This window comes from Lissotriton helveticus, chromosome 5_1, assembly GCF_964261635.1.
Source record: "Lissotriton helveticus chromosome 5_1, aLisHel1.1, whole genome shotgun sequence".
Classification (NCBI taxonomy): domain Eukaryota; kingdom Metazoa; phylum Chordata; class Amphibia; order Caudata; family Salamandridae; genus Lissotriton; species Lissotriton helveticus.
This window is the reverse complement of record NC_136065.1, coordinates 142037650-142049889: the sequence shown is the minus strand read 5'-3', so window position 1 is coordinate 142049889 and position 12240 is coordinate 142037650. Positions and strand designations below refer to the sequence as shown.

At 48.2% G+C, this 12240-nt stretch overlaps 1 protein-coding gene across 1 annotated transcript in view; it reads left to right on the top strand.

Moving 5' to 3' along the window:
• The first annotated feature begins 10696 nt into the window (after positions 1-10696).
• SNAPC4 (small nuclear RNA activating complex polypeptide 4) overlaps positions 10697-12240 on the top strand; it is a 234552-nt gene continuing 233008 nt past the window's right edge. The window contains exon 1 of the mRNA XM_078641909.1: positions 10697-10801. The gene's annotated coding sequence lies outside the window, so the exon portion shown is untranslated. The remainder of the gene's footprint in view (positions 10802-12240) is intronic.

The following is a 12240-nucleotide window of genomic DNA, read 5'->3' as shown; positions in this document are numbered from 1 at the left end:
ACTTGAATCACCCAAAATACAGCAGACAAACCAGAGGAGCCAACATCTTGGTAAACCCTCTTGGGTCCATTTCAACCCAAAGGACAGGAATCGGAAGTCACCTTTAGGGTTGCTGTTGGAAAGTGGGTTATTGGTAGGGGCAAATATAGGTCTGCCACTGGCAATAAGGCCACTAACACATGATAGGACTCAGCATAGGTCTTAGTAAATTATTCCTTTGCTCAACCCTTGGTAACGTGGCTGCGAGCAGACAGGCTTAACTTCAAAGAGAGGTATGTAAAGCATTCAAAAACACCATTTCAGTAAATAATTAAGACACAACACAAAAATAAAAATCCAACACCAATTTATAAAAATAGGTAATATTTTTATCTTTTAAATGACACCAAAACAAAAATAATCCACTGTAGGGAACCAGAGATATGAAATTTTAAAGATTAGTTACTTTCTAGTGCTTAGAAACCAACAGCGCCCCTTTAAGTCGGATGTATGACGTTACAACACATGCTTTTATCACGCATGCTGTTACAACGCAGTTTTTACTACGCATACCATTACAACGCATACCGCTTTGGGGTGCTGGATAGTGAATAGTTTGATTTACTATTCCAACTCCAGTCCCCGTGGACACTAGGGAAGGTGTTGGATAGTAAATTAAATCTATTCCCTATCCTAGAGCGACCCCCAGCGCAATGCGTTGTAATGGTTTTCGTTGTAAAACCTGCGTTGTAATAGCACTGCGTGGTAAAAGTTGCGTTGTAAAGGATGTTTCCCCTTTAAGTCATTCCGGTTTCTCTGTCAGGGAAACACCTTTATAAATTGTTCTGAAGAATTCTCACCACTGTAGTGGGCCGCCTTCTTCAGCAAGCGGGGTCCAGTTAGAAAACCTTCCTGGCGTTCTGCTTGCTGGTCCCAAAGTATCCAACACACAAACGAAGGTTCTGGAATCTCCAAGAGGGTCCTTAGAAGTGTGAAACTTCATTTCCGCAATCCACTTGAACAAAACCCTTACAAATCCACTGGTACTCCAGGCTTTGAATTCTTTGTGGGGCTGTCCAGGTGAGCTCTGTTAACCTGTAGCTTGCAGGGAGTTCCACTTTTGAGTCCTTTTGCAGCAAGGTAATCCACAGGGCTGCAGTTTCACTTGGTGCAGTCTCCAGAGGTCAGGCCTTAGAGTTCCTTGCACAGCAAAAATCATCAGCAGGGCACTTCTTGCTTCATTCAGTTTCAAGCAGCAGATCTGGAGGGCTCTGCCCCTCCAGATACTTATTCAAAATTCTCTGGGTCAAGCACCAGGTCACTGCTGACCAATGAGAGCAGGGCAACTCCTCATGGTTATGACCACATCCTGTGGAGTGTGGCATTAGTTTGTCCCAGAGTGCATCATTCTTCCAAATCCATTATGGCTGATTTTCCAGCAAGGAGGTAAGAGCTGGCTAAACACACCCCCTACCATCTGCACATACCTTCCTTAAGCCGAGCCCTGATTCTGGGTCAAGACTATCATAGTGGACTGAAACCCAGGCCTCCCCTCTGCCTTTGAAGAGCATAGTTTACGACGCCACCTCCTGGCCTGGCATTCCTATAGAACAGCACACTGCCCTCCCAGCAACCTGGCTAATCCACTTAACTCTGACCAATCAGGGCAGACCACTGAAAGGCTGAATTTGGACTTACAAACAAGAACGTCTTATAACTTATTGTATGTACACTTTAGGAGAAATTCAACAATATAATATTGTTGGATTTACTACTACCATCTGGGAAGTCTTTGAATGGTCCGGCTAGTCCTCTCCTATCAATATTTATTAATCAATCACTTCCTACCATGTTAACCTATGGGCCATGGGGTTTGCAATGGGGAAAATGACCTGGACCACTTTTCAAGAACCAGGGCTTATAAAACCATATTTAATAAGTATTTCCCTAATTTCTACAGGACCCCCACCCCCTGTGCAACTAGGAGAGACTTCAGGGGTTCTGAATCTGCAGAAATATTGCAGATCATCCTTACCAAATTCTTCTAGCATCAAAGTTGAATTTGAGCAGCTCTTTAATACAATGTGGGGAGTGACAGGATGACTTTGCAACAGTCGCAAAACAAAAAGACTAGTGATGATGTGCTGGTATATGGAAATATGAATCCTGTGGAAATATCATTGAGAGGAAATACCCCAATGCCACCACACTATGTATGCAGAGCAAATCAAACATTCAACGCCAGTCAAGAGATCTGGGTTAAATCCATTGTTGTTTTGCTCACCATGCCACCCCAGTTTAGACCCAGCCATATTCAAATCAGTCTTCACCCTGTGCCTCATGGGAAGTCCAGCTCGAACTGCCAAGCCAGGTCTTCCCTGGACCAGAAACTAGCATCCTGGTACTGGTTTCGGGGCATCACCCCGGCTAGCTTGAATCCAGTGGCATAGTGAGCCTAGGACCCACGTCTGGGCATACCCGGCGCACTTAGGGCGAAAAAGCAAAAGTCACACAGATAATGGACGGAATGTAGAGCAAATCGAACATTCGCCCCCTTGGTTAAAGCCATTGTTCTTTTGCTAACCATGCCACCCCAGTTTAGACCCAGCCATATGCAAATCACTCTTGACCATGTGCTTCATGGGAACAGTCCAGCCGAACTGCCAAGCAAGGTCATCCCTGGACCAGAAACAAGCATCCTGGTACTGGTTTTGAGGCATCACATTTCATCAGCCAGACTAGCTTGAATCCAGTGGCACACTGAGCCTTGGACCCATGTCTGGGCATACCTGGCGCACTTAGTGTGAGAAAGCAAAAGACACACAGATGATGGACAGAATGCAGGGCAAATCAAACATTCACCCTCAGTCAATGATCTAGGTTAAATCCATTGTTCTTTTGCACACCATGCCTCCCCAGTTTAGACCGACATATGCGAATCAGCCTTGATCCTGTGCCTCATGGGAATAATCCAGCCCAAACTACCAAGCCAGGTCCTCCCTGGACCGGAAAAAAAGCATCTTGGGACCGGTTTCGGGGCTTCACCCCTCATCAGCCAGGCTAGCTTGAAGCCAGTGGCACAGTGAGCCTGGGATCCACGTGTCGACACGCCCGGCGCACTTAGGGAGAGAAAGCAAAAGACACACAGATGATGGACGGAATGCAGAGCAAATCAAACATTTACCCCCAGTCAAGAGATCTGGGTTGAATCCATTGGTTTTTTGCTCACCATTCCACCACAGGCTCTGGATTCACCAGCAGCACTGGATCCTGGGAACGAAACCGGTCCCAGGATGCTTGTTTCCCGGTCCAGGGAAGATCTGGCTTGGCAGTTCGGGTTGGACTGTTCCCATGAGGACCAGGGTCAAGACTGGGTCTGAACTGGGGTGGCGAAGTGAGCTAAAGAACGATGATGGATTCAATCCAGATCTGTGACTGGGGGTGAGTGTCTAAAAAGTTCTGCGCTCCGTCCATCATCTCCTTGTGTTTGCTTTGTTCGCCCTAAGTTGGCAGGGTATGTCCTGACGTGGGTCCCTTGCTCACTTTGCTACTGGATTCAAGCTAGCCTGGCTGAAGAGGGATGTTACCCCAAAACTGGTCCCAGGATGCTTGTTTCTGGTCCAGGGAAGACCTGGCTTGGCAGTTTGGGCTGGACTGTTCCCATAAGGAACAGGGTCAAGGCTGATTGCTTATCACAGTTCATCAAGTCCTTATCTTGCTGCATGCCACAGCGCTGAGTCCCTATCCTGCTATATGCCACAGTGCCGCGAGCCCGATCTACTGCCTTTCACAGTCCATTGAACCTCCAGTTTTCTGCACATCCCGTGCATTTAGTCCCTGTCCTGCTGCATGTCACAGTGCAGCAAGTCCACATACTGCTGCAAGTCACAGTGCAGAGGTTTCTCGTCCGGCTGCATGTCACAGTGCAGCGACTCCCCGTCCTGCTTCACATCATAGGGCAGCGACTCCCTGGCCTGCTGCATGTTTCAGTGCAGCGAGTCCCTGTCCTGCTTCATGTCACAGTGCAGCGAGTCCCTGTCCCGCTTCATGTTTCAGTGCAGCTACTCCCTGTCCTGCTGCATGTTTCAGTGCAGCGAGTCCCTGTCCTGCTGCATGTCACAGTGCAGCTGCTCCCTGTCCTGCTGCATGTCACAGTGCAGCTACTCCCTGCCCTGCTGCATGTCACAGTGCAGCTACTCCCTGTCCTGCTGCATGTTCCAGTGTTCTTTCTGCAAGTCACAGTGCAGCGAGTCCTCATCCTGCTGGATGTTTCAGTGCAGCTACTCCCTGTCCTGCTGCATGACACAGTGCAGTGAGTCCCTGTCCTGCTGCGTGTCACAGTGCAGCTGCTCCCTGTCCTGCTGCATGACACAGTGCAGCGAGTCCCTGTCCTGCTTCATGTCACAGTGCAGCGAGTCCCTGTCCCGCTGCATGTTTCAGTGCAGCTACTCCCTGTCCTGCTGCATGTTTCAGTGTAGCAAGTCCTCGTCCTGCTGCATGTCACAGTGCAGTTACTCCCTGTCCTGCTGCATGTCACACTGCAGCGAGTCCCTGTCCTGCTGCATGTCACAGTGCAGCGAGTCCCTGTCCCGCTGCATGTTTCAGTGCAGCTACTCCCTGTCCTGCTGCATGTTTCAGTGCAGCGAGTCCCTGTCCTGCTGCATGTCACAGTGCAGCGAGTCCCTGTCCTGCTGCAAGTCACAGGGCAGCTACACCGTGTCCTGCTTCATGTCACAGTGCAGCGAGTCCCTGTCCCGCTGCGAGCTCATTGGTTGAATCCTGGTCAGGTGGGACGCCAGGCTCGTGAAGCGGCCATATTTAAGAGGGGCAACTAGAATAGCTCGGTTGGTCCTTACTCCCAGTGCATGACTAATATACGCTTGGGACTGCATGTGTAACGTGATTTGTGCTTTATGATTGCTCATGACTGTATTTACTTTTAGAATCCTCATTTAATACATTTTCGCCGTATTTTAAAAGATCGTATTTTTTGCACTCTAAGCACATTTCGCTTGTTATCTAGCCATCTGCCACCTTATTCGCCGTGTGCCCCGGTCCACCACGGGTGTTCCCGATTGTGTGGAGGGCGCGTAGGCGAACAGCTGAGCTCCGAGCTCATTGGCTGAATCCTGGTCAGGTGGGCGCCAGGCTCGCGACCATATTTAAGAGGGGCAAGTTTCTCCGCGCCCAGCGAATGTGCGCCGAAGTTGCACCAAAGTTAAGCCCGTCTGCGCCCGTCCGCGCGGAGGTCGCGCCAGGGGCCAGACGGGCTGGACCTCGCTTTCACCTCCATGAGAATTGTGAGTTGTATTCTCACTCTATTCTTCTGTCTCTTAGACCTAGGCCAAAATTGTGTCATTTTGGCCTATGCCCAGATGATTTGGTTAACATTCATTGTTGCAAGGGGACTCTAGGTTCTAGGCGCACCCGCCACCCCCGCCATAAAAATCCTGTTAGAGCTGAAAACCAACTGCCAGCTCTTAATCTCTTTAGCGAGGCAGGCCTGCTGTTAAATGCTCGGTCTTTGGTACGAAATAATGTTGCATTCAATGACTTTGTTTCCCAAAATAAACCACCCTGGGTTTTTATTACTGAAACCTGGGGCTCTGAATCCGCTGGTCCAGATCTTGTTGAGGCAGTTCCCGAAGGTTATTCCCTGTCCAGGTTTGATAGGACAGGGTGCAGGGGTGGTGGGTTAGGAATTCTGTTTAGGGACACTTTTACCTGCTGTACTAAGCCTCTTTCTTTGCCCTCAGATACGTTTGAGGCATTGTATTTTTCTATTAATTTTCTTCCTTCTGATTCTTTTTCTGGCATCCTTTGCTATAGACCCCAGGCCCTAAAACGACTTTCCCCTATGAAATTCTTAAACTTATCGAGCCATATGTTGACAGGCCCCACTTTACTATTCTGGGCGATTTAAATTTTCACTTAGAGGCTACAGATTCTAAGGATACGCGAGCACTTGTAGATGGCTTAGCCGCATGTGGACTTGACCAATTGGTTAATGGTCCCACACATCTAGCCTCCCATATGCTGGATGGCATTTTTTCAAATTATGCTAGACTTATGACTGGCACCCCAATTCCCCTTTCCTGGTCTGACCATTTGGCAATCCCCTTTCATTTTAAAGCAAACTCTAACTTAGATAATAAATTGAAGAGTAGTGTTTGGTCCACTAGAAGGAACTATAAAGCAATAAATGACAATACTCTTTTACCTTTTATGAATGATCTCAGATGCCCCTCTCTGGAGGATCCAAATAGGGCGGCTTCTGATCTTTCTAGTGCTCTGGTTAGTGCTATAGATTCTCTTGCCCCGCCTAAAAGATATTATTCAGCCCGAAAGAGCCCCTCTCAACCGTGGTTTTCAGACCGCCTAAAAACTATGCGTCAAAAATGTCGGAAACAAGAAAGGTCCTGGACTGCCCACCCTGACTTACTGGGAAAAGCCCTGCATAAATCCCTTCTTAGAGACTATAAGAAGGCGATAATAGAAGAAAAAAGGCATTATTTCACTAACCTAACGACTTCTTTAAAGTCTCCTAGAGACCTTTTTAATATTATCAATTCTCTTTCGGCACCTAGATCGGCCGACTCAACCATTGAAACTCAGGAACTCTGCAATAATCTAGCGAGTTTCTTTCACGATAAGATTGCTGACATTTACAGTGCGCTTGAAATTAGAAACCCAAGAACTAAATGCTAAGCCAGTAAGCTTTTCTTCTTCTACCACTGTTATAAATGATAAGATTGATGCTTTGTTTAAACCGTTGTATACATGTTTTCCCCCGATGTCTCTGGAAGATCTTAATCTTTTACTTGATTCTACTAAATCCTGCTCGCCTCTTGACCCTTGTCCAATAAAGACTTTGAAAACTTGCAGAAGGTCTGTACTTCCCCCTCTATTGGAAGTTATGAACCTAGCGATCCGAGAGGGTATCTTCCCATCTCTTTGGAAGACTGCCATTGTCAGGCCTCTGCTTAAAAAACCCTCCCTAGACCCAGTAATCCTGAAGAACTAGCGCCCCATCTCCTTGCTCCAGGCCCCAGCCAAGATCTTGGAATCTTATATAAACCAAAATCTGTCTGTTGCATAGAAAACTCCAACATTCTTGATAGCTCCCAACATGGCTTTCGATCAGCCCACAGCACTGAGTCTGCTCTCACTGTTGTGACAAATAAAATTCGATCTGAGGTTGACAAGGGACACCCCTCGCTGCTTGTGTTATTAGATCTCACAGCAGCATTTGACACCTTGTCCCCGTCAATACTGATCTCCAGGCTCAAGGACATCGGATTAGGAGGCTCTGCCCTTAGTTTACTCTCCTCCTTTCTCCATCATAGGGAGCAGAGAGTGAAAATGGGCAACTTCCTTTCCGATCCTCAAAAGGTGCAATGTGGGGTCCCTCAGGGCTCCTCGTTGAGCCCTGTACTATTTAACATCTATGTTACCCCACTTGCAAAAGTGGTTAGATCCTTTGGCCTGGATGTACTATCGTATGCCGATGACACACAGATCTTGGTATCCATCACCGAGCCAGCCGGCGAGATTGCATCCAAGTTTAGAGCTTGTATGGAGGCAGTCTCGCAGTGGATGGCGCGTGATTTTCTAAAACTCAACGGTGAAAAAACCGAGGTCATGGTTTTCGGAGGGAGCCAAGATCTCTGGTCTAAGGACTGGTGGCCCTCGTCCTTGGGAGACTGTCCCACCCCTACCGCTATCGCCAAAAACCTTGGTGTTCAAATTGATCTGGCCCTCTCTTTTGATCGTCAGGTAAATAGGACAGTGTCAACTTGCTGTGGCATTATCAGAATTTTAAAGAAAATTGCCCCTACCTGTCCCTGGCAGCTCGGAAACAAGTAACAGCTGGGTTAGTACTATCGAGGCTGGATTATTGTAATGCCCTTTATGGTGGCATCAATAAAGGGTCTATCCACCGCCTCCAAATGGTGCAAAACGCGGCTGCCAGGTTGCTTTTAAGCCTTCCTAGGAGAGCGTCTGCAACAATGGCCAGAAGAGATCTTCACTGGTTGCCGATTCCATTTAGGATCTCTTTTAAAATTCTTTGTCTGGCCCATGGTGCCATCCATGGCTCAGGATCTGAAGGTATTAGATCGCTTCTGTGCGCCTACATTCCCACCAGAACTCTTTGTTCATCTTCGAAGAATAGGCTTGTGGCCCCTAGGTTTGCAAAAGTAAGATGGGGAGGTAGAGCCTTTTCCGCTCTGGCTCCAAAACTGTGGAACTCCCTCCCCCTCGAACTCACCAGGCAGTCTTCCTTGGTAATCTTTAAAAAACTTTTGAAGACCTGTTTTTTCTCTCAAGCATATTAGACTATGCCTTTCCAGTGGCGTTTTATTCTAGTTACCTGGTAGTCTGGACTTTATGTTTGTCTGTATTGCGCCTTGATGCTCCTTCGGGGCTAAGTTTTGCGCGGTATAAAAATGCCTTTCATTCATTCATTCACGTTTCAGTGCAGCTACTCCCTGTCCTGCTGCATGTTTCAGTGTAGCAAGTCCTCGTCCTGCTGCATGTCACAGTGCAGTTACTCCCTGTCCTGCTTGCATGGTTCAGTGCAGCGAGTCCCTGTCCTGCTGCGTGTCACAGTGCAGCTACTCCCTGTCCTGCTGCATGTTCCAGTGTTCTTTCTGCAAGTCACAGTGCAGCGTGTCCTCATCCTGCTGGATGTTTCAGTGCAGCTACTCCCTGTCCTGCTACATGACACAGTGCAGCTAGTCCCTGTCCTGCTGCGTGTCACAGTGCAGCTGCTCCCTGTCCTGCTGCATGTCACAGTGCAGCTACTCCCTGTCCTGCTGCATGTCACAGTGCAGCTACTCCCTGTCCTGCTGCATGTCACAGTGCAGCTGCTCCCTGACCTGCTGTATGTCACAGTGCAGCTACTCCCTGTCCTGCTGCATGTTCCAGTGCAGCGAGTCCCCGTCTTGCTGCAAGTCACATTGCAGCAAGTCCTCGTCCTGCTGCATGTCACAGTGCTGCTACTCCCTGTCCTGTTGCATGTCACAGTGCAGCTTCTCCCTGTCCTGCTGCATGTCACAGTGCTGCTACTCCCTGTCCTGCTGCATGTCACAGTGCAGCTTCTCCCTGTCCTGCTGCATGTCACAGTGCTGCTACTCCCTGTCCTGCTGCATGTCACAGTGCTGCTACTCCCTGTCCTGCTGCATGTCACAGTGCAGCTTCTCCCTGTCCTGCTGCATGTCACAGTGCAGCTACTCCCTGTCCTGCTGCATGTCACAGTGCTGCTACTCCCTGTCCTGCTGCATGTCACAGTGCTGCTACTCCCTGTCCTGCTGCATGTCACAGTGCTGCTACTCCCTGTCCTGTTGCATGTCACAGTGCAGCTTCTCCCTGTCCTGCTGCATGTCACAGTGCTGCTACTCCCTGTCCTGCTGCATGTCACAGTGCAGCTTCTCCCTGTCCTGCTGCATGTCACAGTGCTGCTACTCCCTGTCCTGCTGCATGTCACAGTGCTGCTACTCCCTGTCCTGCTGCATGTCACAGTGCAGCTTCTCCCTGTCCTGCTGCATGTCACAGTGCAGCTTCTCCCTGTCCTGCTGCATGTCACAGTGCTGCTACTCCCTGTCCTGCTGCATGTCACAGTGCTGCTACTCCCTGTCCTGCTGCATGTCACAGTGCTGCTACTCCCTGTCCTGTTGCATGTCACAGTGCAGCTTCTCCCTGTCCTGCTGCATGTCACAGTGCTGCTACTCCCTGTCCTGCTGCATGTCACAGTGCAGCTTCTCCCTGTCCTGCTGCATGTCACAGTGCTGCTACTCCCTGTCCTGCTGCATGTCACAGTGCTGCTACTCCCTGTCCTGCTGCATGTCACAGTGCAGCTTCTCCCTGTCCTGCTGCATGTCACAGTGCAGCTTCTCCCTGTCCTGCTGCATGTCACAGTGCTGCTACTCCCTGTCCTGCTGCATGTCACAGTGCTGCTACTCCCTGTCCTGCTGCATGTCACAGTGCTGCTACTCCCTGTCCTGCTGCATGTCACAGTGCAGCTTCTCCCTGTCCTGCTGCATGTCACAGTGCAGCTTCTCCCTGTCCTGCTGCATGTCACAGTGCTGCTACTCCCTGTCCTGCTGCATGTCACAGTGCTGCTACTCCCTGTCCTGCTGCATGTCACAGTGCTGCTACTCCCTGTCCTGCTGCATGTCACAGTGCAGCGAGTCCTACCTGCTGTAGACAACAGAGTACTAGATGAAGTGATGCCATCAATCGCACAATGATTCAGTCTTGAAATTGCCTTTCACCGTGTATAGAACTAGGTCAGCTTTGCTATTTAGTTTTCATGTGTGAGACTAAAGACTACAAATTTTAGACAACCATGTTGTTCCAAAAAACAACAGCACACGGTTCGGGGTCAGCACCGCTCGACGGTGTCCGATTACATGATGCACTCTTTGAATCCCTCCCTCCCTCCTCCTCTGCAGACAGCCCCAAGCTTCCGTCTGCCAGTGCTGCCGCAAAGCACCATGGGGGCTTGGATTTGCATAGGCATGTTTACAAAAAAACTGCACGCCACCCCCTCAGCTAACACGTTCTTAAAGCGGCAGGCCGCCCTTTCATCGCCCCCCCACTGGTCATTGCACTGGGGAGGCCAGGCTGCGGGGCTTCCTGCAGCAGGGCACAGAGAAACCCGCCTCCCGGAGTGGCTGAAACACGCAGTATGCAAATTATTTTCCCATGGTCCTTTGCTGCGGCTTGAGGTTGGAAAAGAAACCTTTTGCCATTTTACACTGCTAGGCTTGAAGCGAGTCGGGAGAGAGGAGACGGAGGAGGACTCATGTACCCGCTGCAGGTATGTCATGATTAATATTTATCTACTCTCGCACACTTATACAAACTGTACGTGATATAAAAAACGCACTTACATATAACTGTACGGTACACACTTGCGTTAGAATCCAGCCTTCATGCGTGTGTTCAACTCTCACTTCTTTTGCGTGTGTTTAAGGGTCGGGGAAGACGGTTAAAAATGTTATAAAAGTATATTGAAACTATCTATAACTATAGGTGTGACGTACACTGACTGCTTCAATTTAGTTCGACGTACACTGACTGCTTCAATTTAGTTCCTAATACCTATCATATACGCACAATATTTGCAGTTCCTTTTGATGTCCTGATCACGTTTTACATACGTCGGTTTCACCCGTTGAGAAGCGGCCACAACTATGGAAAGTAGGAGGAGCGGTGGAAATGCATTATGGGTATTGTCGACATGAGAGAATACTAGTCGCTAGCTCCCCCGTTCTGCCCCGCGTTTTTTGGGGAGGGGGTATATTCTGTGCACCCAACCCTGTGCGCGCGTAATCAGCCACCCTTCAACCCACAGCCCACTCTACGTGTAGCCAGTGATTAATTTCGATAGGCCTTTCGATGACGTCACACACTTGAAAATATTGTAATTTTTTTATTAATAGCTGTAAAATAATAATTCATCTGCGCAGTAGCGTTGGTGATGTTTCCACCACGTTTCATGTAGAGTCTCCTAAATTGTTAGCTATCTGCTCTCTGTGTTCATCGAAATTCCCCTTCTTTGTAAAGATAGTATTACAGGTCCCCAACACCACCTTACGAAATGCTGTTGACTATTCAGTTGGGACTAGAGGAACACGATTTACATCACTTGTCCATTGGAGAGCCCTCATAGTTTAAAAATTCTTAAAGAGCAGAACTAATTAGCATATTTGATGACATTACAGGAGGTGATGTCAAGGAAACGTTGACATGCAGGTGAATATAGGGATTAACATCCGTTAAATGATAAGACTATCAACACAAAGGTAAAATTAATAGAATATCACCAACACATCACTGAGGTATTTATTTACTTTTTTTAAATGTATTTTTATATACCGCAGACTTCACCCAAAGGTGTTAGAGGGCTTCACGATAGAACCAAGTACGTTACATGAGGGGAATTCTACATATTTACACGTTACAGATACAAACAAGAAATAAGAAAAAGTAAAATTAAACCATAGATGATAGTTTCACAAAAAACACGTAGGATGAAGATCCTACAGACATAGATTACAGATTTACAATATTGAAAGAACTTCCTTGAGGGAAATGAAAAGGGATGTATTAGTTCTGGAAGTGTCTTTGGAAGAGAACAGTTTGGAGGTCAGTTTTAAAGGTCCGGGTAGAGGTGGTGGTAAGAAGTAGTGGAGGAATCGAGTTCCAGATACTAACCGTATTGCCTGAGAAGGATTGAGCCATCGATCTTTCCCT